General features: G+C 30.2%; 1 protein-coding gene across 2 annotated transcripts in view; it reads left to right on the top strand.

The window, feature by feature from the left end:
- The first annotated feature begins 1,861 nt into the window (after positions 1-1,861).
- LOC130448791 (uncharacterized) overlaps positions 1,862-15,850 on the top strand; it is a 246,993-nt gene continuing 233,004 nt past the window's right edge. Inside the window, exon 1 of one of the 2 annotated variants that reach the window (XM_056786302.1) lies at positions 1,862-2,061. The gene's annotated coding sequence lies outside the window, so the exon portion shown is untranslated. The remainder of the gene's footprint in view (positions 2,062-15,850) is intronic. The other variant, XM_056786303.1, reaches the window with a different exon arrangement.

Here is a 15,850-nt window from a genome sequence, read left to right on the forward strand (position 1 = left end):
AAATTCACAATCGATAAGCGTGCACACGTTAGTAGAAGATGAATAACTTGACTAGTTAAAAAGCGTGTATGATAATATAATGTGTTCAAGCGTATAAATCTTTCAGGCACCTTTTGACTTGCACTGTTTTAGGCGCATATACGAAATTTAACCCGAACGAGATTATGATAAAGTTGAAGTCCAAATATGCTCCGGATATTTGACTATAGGATATGCTTGCAATTATGTTAAAAGTGCGTTTGCGTTTTTAATTTCCTCGTAACTTGAATGATAATACTGTAGGTTTCTCGGGCGAAAAAAATCGTACAGAGTTCAACCAAGGCTATCAAAAATTCTGGTTGCAGCGCAACATTAAAACACAGGATCCTGCATTGTAGAACATTGCTGAGAAATACCTTATCGCTTTTCCATCAACTTACCTCGTCGAAAAAGGCTTCAGTGTGGTTACAAACATTTTGACAAAACAAAGGTACCGTTTGAAAATCAACGAACGTGGCGATTTAAGGCTGCAACTCATCAATATTGAACTGAATTTAGCTAGATTGGTAGAAAGTCACCAGATTCTCCATCGCACTGAATTTTACATTTGTTATCTCCACTTTGTGATTTAAATGTTTTTTCAAAAAATTATTAATTACACTTCATATTTACTGAGTTTTATTGTATTTATTTTGATAAATTTTTATGACTAAAGAATGTTAAGTTCACTAATCACTTAACCAACCGCAAAGTTTCTAAATTAGTGAGTATTCTGTATCAATAGAAAAAAAAATAGAGATAGAATTTTTTAATTAATTGTAAAGTAATTATTAGATATTACTTGTTTTCAGGTTGAAAGTTAATACGGCTAATTTCGAATTCAGCTGTCCAAAATTGTAAATGATGGTACGGAGTCGACTACACAGTGTCCAATTTTTGTTTGCTTAGACATATTGCCTTTCAAAAACAAATAATTAATGACAGCTCGATACTCAATTTCCTCCATTGTCCAATAAATCTTCACAACGACACACTTATACTAATCTCAAACAGAAAGAAGGCGTCAAAATGGCTGAAATTTTACCAAGAATCTCTCAACGTATGCGCAAATCTATTTCCCAACTTACACTATAAGTGCCGACTTTAGGTTGAGGTCGAAAACTTTTCAGACAACTTAATTTAAGTTAAGTAGCGAAATTGCACCTTTAAACTTTACATAGTATTTACATGCACCTTGCTGAATTAATATTGTACATAGAGACGCAATCGCTTTTTTTGTCTTTTTTTTTGAATCTTTCGTTTCTGGTACTTATTGTCATTGACGCATAGATAATGAATATTTCTCTGTTCCATCTTTGGTAAACAATAAATGTTTGATTCGTAATAATATATCGAGTAGTAAAACTATAAAAATTATGTTTTCTCATTGATTGTTCCTTAATATAGCGTTCATAATTCGAAGATATATTTTCATACACGCTTTTCGAGTTTAAAGCATTCATCCGGCAAATGCACAGTCAGCAAATTTTTTTTTACGTTTCGTCAATTTTTTTTACAATGCTTATTAAATTGTTTAATAAATTTGCAATGCAACTATTCCATTGTTAATTTATGTTGCTACAAAAATCTTATTTTATAATAAAAAGTCGGAATATAAAATTTAGTACGAAGTCGAAATTTGACAGGACACATCGAGACTTACTTTTCAAATTTCTTGTAATACTCACGCGCCTTCTCCATTTCTGATACCCTGATCCTTAAAGCTCCTGAAAACAACTGAAAACCGCAAATATTTCTTCTGTCCTTTAAGGAAGGGGCGCCAATTCACAGCCTCCTAGTCTCGTGTCAAAAAGCACAAAAGTGCATCCTAATAGGCAATGGAGTGCCAGTATCATCGTATTCGTCGGCCCGAGATCTAGACAGCTACGAGAGTAATAGAAGACGGTCGCGTGCGTGTTCTGCGATCGTCGATTATTTGTGTTTTCGACGATTGAGTTTTTTTGCTTTAAAAACTTATTTTGAATTCGGCTTTTTAATCGTCAGTAGTGTATCTACGTGTTATTTCTATTGGAATAAAAAAGAGTAAGTTTAAAAAAAAACATATAGTTATGAAGATTTTCAAACATTATCATAAATATTTTGCACGACTAAAAAGAAAACTTTGTGATATTTTATCTACGATTATACTGATTATGAAATATAAATAACGATACTAAATTGAAGGAAACTTCTCGGATTAATTAACAATCAATTTTGACAAAAATTTTAGGAGATTTCAACGGGCGATTTAGAGAAGAGTATTTGTTACTAAATTATTATATTAGTAGTAGTATTGGGCTATTGAGATGCTACGATAAAAAAGTATGAAACAATTTGGAAACTCCATTATTCCGATAATTTTTCAAAATTAAAAGTCCATTGATATAAGAATGAGTAACATAAATCTTTCAGCGTGTTAAATTAATTTCTCTTTCACACCAAATTCTCTGTTTGAAATAAATTCAATTCAAATATTCTCTAACAACTGCGAATAATATCAAATCAAAATTATTGTTAAGTCAACAGAGCCGCCATTTTTATAAATAAATTATATCATTTTTAATACAAGAATATACCAAAAAGCTGAAAATTTATATTTTCGCTCATAATATATTTTCTTTATTAACGTTGTCGTTTGAAAAAATAGTTTAGATCGTATAGTGAAAATGAGGTTACTAGTCGAACAAATTTGTTTTCTTTTGGTTTTCTGTTCCAATTTAGATCTGTAGGCTCTAGCCGATTTATATTTATATTTTCATCTGTCACAAGAATTTTTGCAAAAATAGTGTAGCTCTAAATAATAGAAACAATAAATTCAAATTCAATTGCAGATTTATTTACGTATTTAAAAATACTCCATGTGATTAATTGAGCAGTTTAATATCAATTTAGTGAATTTTACACTTCAAAATATATTAAACAAAAAAAAGAGGTCGAGTTTTGAAAACGACCAGCTCAATATATTTTAATTTACCGTATTACAAATTTGTATTATAATATAGCATTGCTGATAGAGACTGTTAGTTGTTTTTGAATTAATATTATAAAAATAAGGAAAGAGCTATCAGAATCTCTCAGAAAACACAATCTTATTGGATTCAAGCAAAAGTACAGCATAATTCGAGATAATTCTCTGGATTTTCCTATAGAATATCTATGAGAAATCCCATTAGTATTATGGCTTGTTTAATTATTGCAACTGTTGAAATTGAAAACCAGCAGAAATCATCAAAAATATATGCAATATATCGACATGAGAAGTTCTCCAATACACTAATAAATCGTTTCTTTGCTATAGGTGATGATCACTCTAATTATATCATAACTGAAATCACGATTAACTACAGCCACTTCACCAAAAGATAGACAACTGTATATGGTCATACTAAATAATGACTTAACGTGCTCCACTAAGAAATTAACATATTAGTCAAAATTTTCATGAATGTACAGGGTGTTTCAAAAAACGTTATCCCGTCTCTAGGATAGATAGAAAACTGATCATGTATTGCGCTTTTGGGACTCAAACAGTTAACCTCCAATAGCTCATTGCCTATACTTATTTAACTTTAAAAACCAAGATCCTGTACTGATTAGACTGGATTTTTGTGAAACGTTACAAGAAATGAAAGCCTTCAGTTTAAATTTTTTTTAAATGTATCCCTTTTATCGAGGGGTCTCAATTACGCGACAAAAAATTTTCAATTCACATAATGCTTACTAATTAATAATAATGATAATTAATAACTTTATCAATACTTCATACCAGCATCGGTTATTACTTCATAATTTTCAAATCAAAATATTCCGAAAACGGTACACAGTATCGAGCTATATCAAGAGTACCTTTTTGGTGTAAAATTAATTGATGTTGAAGTTCACTTGAAATTTTGCCTAATAAATCTAATATTGAATGTTCAATACTACTTGGAACGAGCCATGTAACTAGCGTAAGTATTTAACCGATTTGTAACATCTACAATGATGAGATGTTACTTATCGCAGCGAAGAGAAAAACAAAGATGTAAAATCTGACATAAAATAAGAAACTCTTAAGACAAATTAGGTCAAATTAAGATCTGAAAAGAAAGTTAAGTGAATACATAAATACCAAGTAATGGAAACCATTGATAATCATTTAATTCTAAAAGTAGCGGAAAACTATGGTAAAGTATAGTTATTTATACTAAAAGGGATGTAAAAACATCTACTAGCCGAGAAAGAGGAAAGTTCGAGACTAGTAAATATATTTACATCTCATGAAGTATATAAGAATTCTTGTGCTTTCTGCAGAATTTATTCTTGGAATCTTATTAATTGAATTCTATACTTTTCACAAGCATTGTTATTTTATCAAAAAGGTCAATTTGACAGTTTATTATCAAAAATCGAGAGAAGTTGAAATTATTTATTTGTATAACAACCAAATCTATATAGAATAATTAGCAAATATTGGTTGTCTGTCGCTGCTGCCAGAAAAATCGCGAAAGCGGTTGGAAGCTACGTATCACTACAAATAAATAAAATACCTACTAATACATCTCCACTCTCGTTCTCTTTCTCCGTTTTTCATTTAATGGACGTTAAATATCATCAAGTTTTGGGGAAAATATTAATGAATAAGCAAGCATTTCAATAATATTGTGGTGTAAAATTGAATTTCAACAAAAATATTGAAACAATACCAGTGGCAAATCTTTTGCGATTGTATGGAATTTATAAAATTTCAAATTTGTATCTCTCCTTGAATTTGAAATAAAAAAAACTCATTTTCACTTATTTTCTTGAGAGGATGATATATTCCAAGAGAGAGGTACAGGGCTGAGAACATTTTGTTATGGAAAAGACCTATCCTAACTTCATACCCTCGGAGTTTTTTGTATCAGTTAAGAAACACCCCCCTATATTGAATCTAAAAGTCTTTATTTTATATAGCTATTGTATTTTACAAGAAATTAGCAATATGTCAGATCCTTCATGAACGATCATAACTACCTAACATAAATTTCAGCTTCTCAAGAATCGAATAATTACAACTTTATTTAAATAATACAGAGAAATAGTTGAAGACTTGCCTTCACTAATCCGAAAGGTTTATTTGCAATTAAAAATGAATACTTTGAGTTAGCTAATAGGTGAATTATTTATTTAAAAACAAAGTAAGGTAAAGTGGGATAAGTGTAGACCAGTTTTCGCAAATTTGACTCTAAACTAATAATATGTTCATTTATTTTAACAATAATAAACTTGTTCTAGTATTATTGAATTATGTTGCTTCTAACTAATTTGTTTTGATAGAAGTAACAAATGGCAAGCACTCCGCACTTTCCCTGAAAACAGGCATGTTAGAAACGAAATGAATCTTTATATGATGAACTACAGGGCAAGAGCAGACTTCACATTTTTACTATATGCTGTTTTTTACAGGACTAAAATAAGTTGTTTAGTTTTAAACTAGTGTGATTCTTATTTATGAGAATATACTACAGGTCGGAGTTTTAATACAAAACATAAAATGAATCTTAAAAACGTTCATATTTCAAATTCTTATATTAATCGTCTTCACATTCGTATTGTTTTTTTTGATCCCTTATTACATAAACCACACCCATCTCTCACATCTCAAATCGCATTTACAGATGAATCAGTCTATTCAAGAATGATTCGATTCTTTGAAATTTTACCTTTTTCTTTGTTATTATTTTTTTTTCCTTTATCATCCTAACCTTTACATCTTCTGCCGTTATTACTTCTACTCTACATCCAACTTCCCTTTTGTGTTTAAAAGTTTAAGGGCATTGCTTTAAATAAAAACATATATATATATATATATATATATATATATATATATATATATACGCTTTCGTTTGTTTTCCTACATGTTCCTTCCACTATTTCAAGGATAATGCTTTGACCATTGACTCCGGAATTACATCTGATGAAAATGGGTAACCTCAGGCACTTCGAAAACCGTTTTTATTTACCTCCTTATTTAAATCTAAATTTTTTTGATCATAATGGAAAAATCTTTTCTAGGCAGCTTTGTTCTTTTGCCTTGACTAATTCCTCGTCCCAGGAAGTTTTCAATGGCTTAAAAACACTACTGTCCAATGCTAGTGTGCGGAGGAATTTAGGTATCGCCAAATTATTTCGAGATGCCAATTTTATCAAGTTGATATTAACGTGAGTGGAATAAACATCACAAATTAATAATACAGAACGATCAATGCCTATTTTTTCCAAGAATGCTACCTCAAATTAAATCTCATGAACCGTTGCTTCATCCAGCCATTATTAGTTGCTGCGTAAGTCGTAGCCGGTATGTCCTGGTGCGTGTCATTGGTTCCATATATTTTTGACTTTAAATATTATCAATGGGAACTTTATCACCTGAAGCGGATGCAGTTATTAAAACTGTTATATTTTCTCGTTCTTAGGTACTGTCCACGTCCAACGTTCAGGTTTGTTTTATATAGTTTTTATAGTTTTTTCCAACAGTGTATAATATTCAATGATACAGTCTTAGAAAAGAGTTTGTAGATTATTACTATTCACGAACTGCTCAACCAATTCTAGTACTTCTTTTTTAGATAATACAAATCCATACTTCTTCATTTCAAGAGACCATGGATAAGACGTTTTTCATAATCAGTTGAAATGGCAATATTTCTGCCAAACGATTTGGATTTCATCCTACATCTTCCTTTTAAATGGTGGATTATGGTATTTAACGGTATATGATATGTTTTGCTAGCATTGCAAATAGTTTCACTTCCTGATTTAATCTCTTGTATGGCTTTCTTCAACGTTTCCTTTGGATAAGTGCCTTTGGCTGTTTTTGTTTCATATTACCCTTTAATAAAATTAGAAAAAAATTAATTCCCTTAAATAAAACAATTGATACCTAGCCTTTAATGAGAAATGTATTGCGACATGTAACATAAGCAAACTCCATGACACATACCCCACACGATAGTCTGCACTTGGAAGAATGTAGAAGGCGTTAGATAAAAACACGGTTTTGAAATAAAAATATATATTCTATATAAAATATAATTCATATTTTATCTATTTGCCAAAAATCAAAAAACAAAATTTATTATAGCACTAAAATTTGTTACTGCAAGCTACAAAGTTGGGCGTGTTATTTTACTATGTGAAATGGTTCATACTCATATATAAAGTAGATAACTAAGTATTTACCATAAATTCAATCTTCATGTTTACGAGAAAAATAACCGTTTACGCATTTATTCCTTTTACGTCCTTACTCCACTTCACCTTAATATTGAAAGCTTGGATCAATTCCATATAAGAATTATTGTAGATGCTTCATGCTTCGTAGCAAACTTTGTTATAGATCATGATCATCAAAAGCAAGCATTTAATGTTGAAATTGAAAAACCGCATAAGTTCCAAAATTCTTCATTTAAACAGACTGATTATCAGCCTCACTCTTTTGGCAAGTTTTGAATTGTTGGTATCACCATATTTGCACAAAATATTCTTTATTCAACCCGATCAAGCATGCCACAAAATACCTTAATACCATCTCATCAACAGAATTTGTATAATGCTCACTAGATAACAATAACACTACTTTATTCAGAGTAAATTATGCTAATGTCTTAGTGTTCGCTTATTTTTCCTTCATATTCAATCCATGTTCAGTTAACATATGAACAAACAAATCCACTGATGAAAACCGATTAAATGGAATAGGCTTATTATATTCTATAGTAACTTCTGCCAGCATAAAGAATGGCGGAAAGCATTCATTCGTTACAAACTTTATACCCCAATTATCAGATATGGAAACTAAATATATTTTGAATGAAACCTACATCTGTAACTCATAAATTGCTCATGAAATGTACAATATTTATGTGTATAATACGCTGTACAGTTGGACACAATATTTCCCAAATTTCCATGAGATGCTCAAATTTTCATTTTTGTTTCCGTTGTGCTCCTGTAGCAAAGTTTACGTGAGAAAATTTAACTTTGTCCCAATTCAAGTTTGCATAATGTTGACGCTATCTGGTGTACAGTGATAAGAGTGCAAACATCTCAGAGACCAAATATTGTATTGGTTTTATCTTCAGCAGGTAGTAAATACCATGCTTAAGCCAGACTTTTTACAGCTTTTGCAGTAACTAATTTCATTACTCCATTTATATCCGTTCTTTCCTTTGGTGACTCCAGTTTCAATTTTTTTTGCATTAGACTAACCTGGTTCTTCACTATTTTATTCTTCGCTTAGCAGTTTTTGTTTTTCTACATAACCTGTCTTATCATCTGAATATGGTACCCTAATTTCCCATCTCAAATAGTAATCTCTTCATTCCTGCTCCAAGTTTTTCACATAGCGGGTTCAAATTTTTGCTGAAGATGTGGCTAGGAGGACAGCACTTCCAAAACAACGTCTATGCCCATTTGAATTCATTGGCGTAATTTTTTTTGAAAAAGGTATTGCAAAACTTGTCCACAGGTATTAAAAATGTCTTAATCTTTTTGGTGATTATGTTGAAACATAACGTTGAGTCTACAAAACTTTTGGTGATAAATTTATTGTTTTATATGAACTTGACTTTCATTTATATCCCTTCTGAGGTTGAAAAAATAATGACCCTTGTAACAATCAGTTTTAATAATAATAATTTAAATGAACCCAAAATTCCTCAAGTAAACCATAATTATCAAATCCTCAACAAAATACGGACCGATTTTCATTGCAGAAAATACGAAGATGGTGTTCTGTATTATAAAATTATCTATAAGAAATCAACAGAAACTGATTATATATTAATGCTACTATAAAATTTAGTTATAGTTTTTATATCTGGTATAAAAAATAGAATAGACAATGTTCTATCAACTAATCGTATGTACTACATAGAGTATAAATTTTTTCAACTAAATAAGTTATACTTCTGGTCCAAAACGAACCAAAATATATGTTATGATTCAATTATATTAAAACAAATTTTATCATAATCTATGTTTTTAATATTACTATTAACCTGCATAAAAATTTCGAAACCTGTTTTTCGCAGAGATAATGTTATCTCTGGAAATATGATGTCATATCAAAAAAATATCTAATTGTATGTGTCATTAAATGAGTCATTTTTTTCACTAGCAGCTTGATGCCAAAATTTTTAGTGAATAAATCTGTCATACAAGTCTTCGTTTTGGAGTTATAGGTCGTCAGTTTTCGAGTAAAAATTTATCTTGTTGTATAATTTTTAAATAATGAATTGAAATAAAGTGATGATATAAATGAATTTATATTCCATACAGTACTCCAGAGGTAGTTTGTATTAAACGGTCAACAATTTGTTATTTTAACAGGGAGAATCCGACATCTTAGGTCTGACAATAAATTTTTCAGTTTCTTTATTCATAAGAAATTTGATCTGAATAGAGGAACATATGTCAAAAGAGCCATTCTGAAGGTCTGCTTGCTACTACTTATTTAAAATACTCGGAATATTATGGAAACTGATCAAATAATTAGATACATCTTAGATCATTTTAGTTGTCCACTCAGAAAAGTAAGAACATAGAAAAAAACGCTACTTTAATAAATTTTCGATTTGACCAGTTTTTGTTGCTACGAATGGTTATTCTGGGTACTTTGAAGAACATTCACGACCTCATGTCTTATAAAGTGACAATGAAATCTCATTCTCTCTGACATTTCGTTCTTTGTGTACAATGGAGTCCATTCTATTTAAGATTTGAGATGGACTTGGCCAACTCTGTCTAATATGTTGGAAAACATGATTTTTGATAATTTCGAGAAAATGAGGAGAGGTGCTTTTAAAATTTTTATAGAAAGATTATTTATAAACGGTGAAAAATTGTTTCATAAACATTTCAAAAATGATGTGTTATCATTCAAAGTACATCCACAAAAAATTTCCAATTATCCGATACTTTTCTCGCGAATTGGTGGATAGAATAACGTTTAATTGTGACCTTATAAGACATATTCTGTGAAAGTTTGTAAAACTACGAAGCAGCATCCTCTGTAAACACATGCAAGGTGATCAGATAGAGTATTATTTATAGCAGCCGGCTTTTTATTTTCTCACTATTGTAACGTTTTTCAAATTTATTTACACTCTTTCTATTTCTAGAGTGAATTGATAAACACTGTCTCTTACGTGTTAATGTATTTACACATATACACTACACTTATATTAATTCACTTATAAGTATCAAATAAAATAATTTCTGCGATTATTTTCACTAATTCGTTCTTTTCATTACGACTTTTTATTTACAACTCAACTAACTGCATTCAAACAAATCATTTAAATAACTAAATAAAAATCTACATGGTTCTAGAACAAAAAGAAACAAAAGAAATAAATAAATAGACTATTTAGAAGAAATACTCTAAATAAACCGCCCGCTATAATAAAAAGTTCTAAAAGGAAATATGAAAGGGGCTTTGTAAAAAATGTGTAAGACGTCCCGCGAATTCGCCGTATTTTAAAATTCCATTGTAGCTAGACAGGGCCGGCCTAAGGACCAATTTCGAGAGCTTATTCGTAACACTATTTAATGTTTAATGAACACTTAAATGGCCCGATATGTATTCAAGCATATCTTTTTTTAATAACATTTTGAAGGATATAGTGACAACTAGAACTCTCTATTGAATATTCCATGATAGTTTTTCTCTAGAATGACTATTTTCATAGACTCAATTTTCAAATTTAAACCCTTTAAAGTTCAAATCATAATATTTATTCGTTCATATTCAAAATAGAAAATTTATTTGTGAAATTTGGGCAAATTATTTTGATAGATATTGAAAGTCGAATGTGTGTGAAAATATCAAAAACTATCTCTTTGAACTAAATAGTATTTTCACAAAATATTTATATTCACGCAAAGCTTAAGCTGAAACCTCAAAACCATTCCAATCAACTAACACATTATGAAATGCAAAAAAAAACCAATAATTTTATTAGAGAAACTTCATTCAGAAGACTGTAATATGTATAATGAAACTTCTACTTACTATTGTCTCGTACAATTTCTTTTGAAAATCAATGAAACTACACCATAGTACGAGTATTACATATTGCCTCCTTATCTAAAAAAATAAGTTCCTCCTGCTTTGCACTGAGTTCAGTTTCTAAAGAACTGGACTTATCCACCTCCTTAACAGTCTATTGAGTCGATCTCCGATATGCCTTTCCATTCTGGGGTACGTGTGGTGCGACTCAATTTGAGTGAATCTTCAAACTACAAAAGAGAGCTGTTAGATATTTACTGAGACTAAACAGCTGGGCTCACTGCAGGGACTTTTTTAAAAGATTAAAAATTCTTTTCTTTCTTCTTTCATCTTTGAATCCGTCTCACTTAGGAACGCGGAGCACGACCTTTACCTACCTACTTCACGTTCAGAATTAATTAAGGACTCAATATTTTACAATGCAAAAAAATGAACAATCACTTATCAATTGAAATCAAATCGAGTTTATTTTATTTATATCTTTATTTAGTTATTTTTATGTTTGTTTTTTAGTTTTTACAAGCTTTTGTCTACAAATTGTAATAATGTTTTGACAATAAAGCATTTCTCTCTCTTCTCTCTCTCCATGTTCATTTGTATACATCTTAATTATTGACCTTTTGGCTAGTAACATAGCATGATCTTGTGTCGTAGTACGATATTTGTGATAATATTAATTAAAGTTAACAGTCTTTACCTTTAAACTTAAAAATGAAAATTGATCTTTTCATGCAGTCGTGAAGAAAACGTTGAAACTGGTGGAATAATTATACTGATTGGTTTCAATGGGCCATTGAAAAATATAATTTGGGAAAAAGATAATAATATATTTGCTTAGTTGTCTTATAAATGAAGAATAATTTCTGTTATTAAAAAAATTTTATTACGTAGTTTAATTCATGAAATTTATCGAATATTTCTCTCCATATAGCCCATTAATCATATTCATTAATATTAAATTTCTTTATTCCTTCGCCTTTTAACATATATTATAATGAATACATGATCTTGGTTTCAGATTTATTAATGAGTAATATATTTTTCAATGGAAAATATTTTTGACATTTCGACAAGATGTCGAAAAGAGGTAAATTAATTATAATTATTCTTTTATTCTAACATCGTTAATAATTGCTCTCGTTTTCTCATAAATGTTGCTATATTCTTATGTTGAACAAAATTTTCCTTGACAATCAGTTATTAGTGTTCCTGCAAAGAGGAATCGTATCTTACAAGTATGTATGTAAAATTTTCCATATTCATTTTATCTGCTGCGTTAAAAATACTACATACCACAATTATTTAATTTTTTTTGGATAATATCTCTCTTTTGTTACAGTCTTCATATCACAATATTCTCTCCATTTTATTATCATCTGCCTGTTTGTATCTTTGCACTTTGAATCTATTGAAAACAATAAAATGATGTTTTTTACTACTTTTTTACTTATCCGGTCTTATATGAATCTTTTTAATTGTTTACTTGTTTCTTCAGTTATCTCAATCATTTATTTTTTCATCATCATAAATCTCTATCATTGTATATCTAGGAGCTCTCCTCTGTCTGATCAAAGCTACATTAAAAAATCTGTCACAAAAAATTGCTTACTTCATATTTCATTCGGTTTTCAGTATTAGCATTTATTCAAACCACTGCTACTTATTTAGGTGATATATTTGTATTGCATTGCATCCAAATGAAAAAATAACTATTATTATTTAACTTGTCTTACTTAACGGTTCTTCAAAAATCGGCATAAGTCCGGTAACGCTCATAAGTCTGGCAACTTCATGTTTCAAGTAAGAGTCGTATCTGCGTACGTGTTCACGGAATTTCAATAACAATTTCTGAACTCTCTGCTACCAAATCATTCAACAGTGTGGAAGACGTACCAGAAATTCTTGAGAACGGGCACTGTTGCAGACGCGCTGCGATTTGTAACACCGGTATCTGTAACAACTAACGAAAATATGGGACCAGTGGCGCTGGCGATACTTGAGTAGCCGAATCAATCTGCACTGCAGCTATCGAGAGAACTTCAAATATCCGATCGTTCTTTACGACGAATGCTGAAACGCATGCACTCTCAAGTTTACCGTCCAAGTCTTGTCCATGCACTTCACGAGGATGATATCCATCGCAGATTGGAATTTTGCGAGTGGTACATCAGATGCAGTCAAGATGATCCGCAGTTCGAGCATTCCATTTTGTGGTCGGTCAATCGGCATAACTACGTGGACTGGAACGGCCAGAATTCTCACGTCTTCATCGAAGAAAAATTAAAACTGCCTGTGGTGAGTATGTTGGAGGTATGAAAGCGGAAGATCTCGTAGGTCATAACTGTATTAATCAAGATGGTCATCAATTTGAACAATAACCCTTTTTCGAATCCCTTTTATAATTTCTTCAAATAAATTCATTTTGACGCTGCATTTTTTCTCTTCATGCAAATTTGTTGCCTGACTAATGCCGACCTCTGTATTTTATGAAAAAAATTTTATACAGGTTTGATTTGATGAATTTTTCACTATTTATGATAACACACATTCAAGATTATAAGAGCTGTTCAAAGTCACCTTCATTTTCATCCATGTGAAACTTGAAATTCTCAATTTTTGGGCTGTTTACTTCATTTGTATTAGTTACAGGAAATTTTATAAAAATTCACGAATATATTGTATCCCTACTACTCACACAATTTTAATAAATCATTTGTTGTTCCTAAGTTTCTTCTTCTTTCTTTTTGCCCCTGTAGCCCCTGTAATTTTTGGAACCCTACTTTTATGTTGTCTTTCAGCATGCTCTAGCATTATATTTTATACATTATACAACTTCCTTATGCATTCTACTAATTATCTCTTAAGAGGAACTTGGTTGTATATTTCTGATGCTGGCTCCCGGACTATTTTTTGTCTTATTTCAATTTATTTGCTATTATAAATTATGTTTCAATTAAACACATACAAGATTGGATTGAAAATATATAGTGTGTCCATATTGTATCGTAAATTACTAATATTTTGATTACTGATTCATATGAAACCCCATAATGCAAATTGTACATTTGCAGACTATCATGATACATGGTACATCGTCAAAATTGTAGATATTGGAGAGATACACTTCCTGAATGGATCATCTACTTAGTAACTATAAATAAATATAATGTATAGAGTTGAATGTTTATCGTTGAGATTTGAAGTATTGTTGACTGATTTCCAATAAAACATTACAGTTGGATATAGCATCAGAATACACGTATCTGTTAAATTTGATAAAACTTTCAACTTGGGTTTTGATGTATTATAGATGAGAAAAATGAAATCGCCGTTTCTCATGAGGTATTTTCAATTATATATATAATTATTTATTCAATCACAATATTTTTTATTGTCGCAAATAAATTTTTTATGAGCTAAAAGCTTTTGAAAATGAAGGGTGCGGATTTATAGCCTTCCAAAAACAGATTCTCTGCTGTTGCTTACCGCAAATAGTGAAATAAGAATAGAAATACAATAAACCTTTATACTTGATTTTTACAATTTTGCTTCATAAAACCATGTTAGGCTATAGAAATAGTCAATCTATTCATCTAAACACCATTGTTACATTTGTTTCAGTTTAATATTATTTTTTCCAAATTTTGTGCCAGCCTTTTTCACTGTTAAAAGTAAAGAAATGAAAATGTTATGTTTGAAGAAAATTTTACAATTACATTACAAATTTTACATCTTCATGTACTAAGCTGAATCTATATGTTTTAGAGGCTTTCAGCTTCTTCAAGGCACTTCAGACCTTAAAAGTCCATGGCTAGATTATTCATTTATAATTAAAAATATTTAACTTAAAATTTCACATATTTTTTTATTGACAGTACATGATCTAATAAAAAATGTATATCGAGTTAGTTTTATGTATGGAACGCCTCAATTATCTCAGAAACGGCTAGGATTTTTATAAATTTTTGTATACACAGGTCTTGTGATACGGCCGGTATTATGTTGATATACGTACATTATTGTCAGATCTTTCATTTTTCTGGAAAAATAATGAAAATTCTTATTTTACATGGATCACTTATATATTTTGTGTTTTTAGAAATCCTTAAGAAATACTGATCATTTTTCATGTAATATTCTCTATACCTAAATGCCATCATTTCGGCGTTATAGCTACATTTACAGTATCTCCACCAAAGTTACAATAAATATTGTACGTTTGAATAAACTTGTTCAATTTGAATATTCTTTAATAATTTATGCTTTAATACAAACAAGGTCAAGTGTCAGTAAGTTTGTAAATAGTTTATCGAAAATGGTGCAGTAAAATATTTATCCAAATTAAGGCACATAAAACCTACAACAACTGAAGACAAATCTTCAAATTTTTCAGTCAGAAGATCCACATTAATTAAGTAGAAAAATTACGAATTTTAGAAAACATACAGGCGATTACAGCAGATGTTCAATGTTTCTATTTACTTCAATACAACAAGCTATTCGATTTTTAAGACCTTGCAATACATTTTGCAACCTGATTACTCAATTCTTCTTATCTCTGTGGTAATCCTATCTTATAATTCCTGAATATTCGCAGGTTCTGTTTTATAAACGATATTTTTTAAATGACCCCACAGGAAATAGTCTAGGATTTATGTCGCTTAATTATGGGGGCCATTCGATATAACCCACTCCTTCCAATCCATCTTCTAGGAAACACCTTATTTAGTTTAATTTAATAAATTTTAATAAAATACGGTTTCCAGAAGCGTCGGATTAACAAATACTGGGGTCTGG

Source organism: Diorhabda sublineata, chromosome 9, assembly GCF_026230105.1.
Source record: "Diorhabda sublineata isolate icDioSubl1.1 chromosome 9, icDioSubl1.1, whole genome shotgun sequence".
NCBI lineage: Eukaryota > Metazoa > Arthropoda > Insecta > Coleoptera > Chrysomelidae > Diorhabda > Diorhabda sublineata.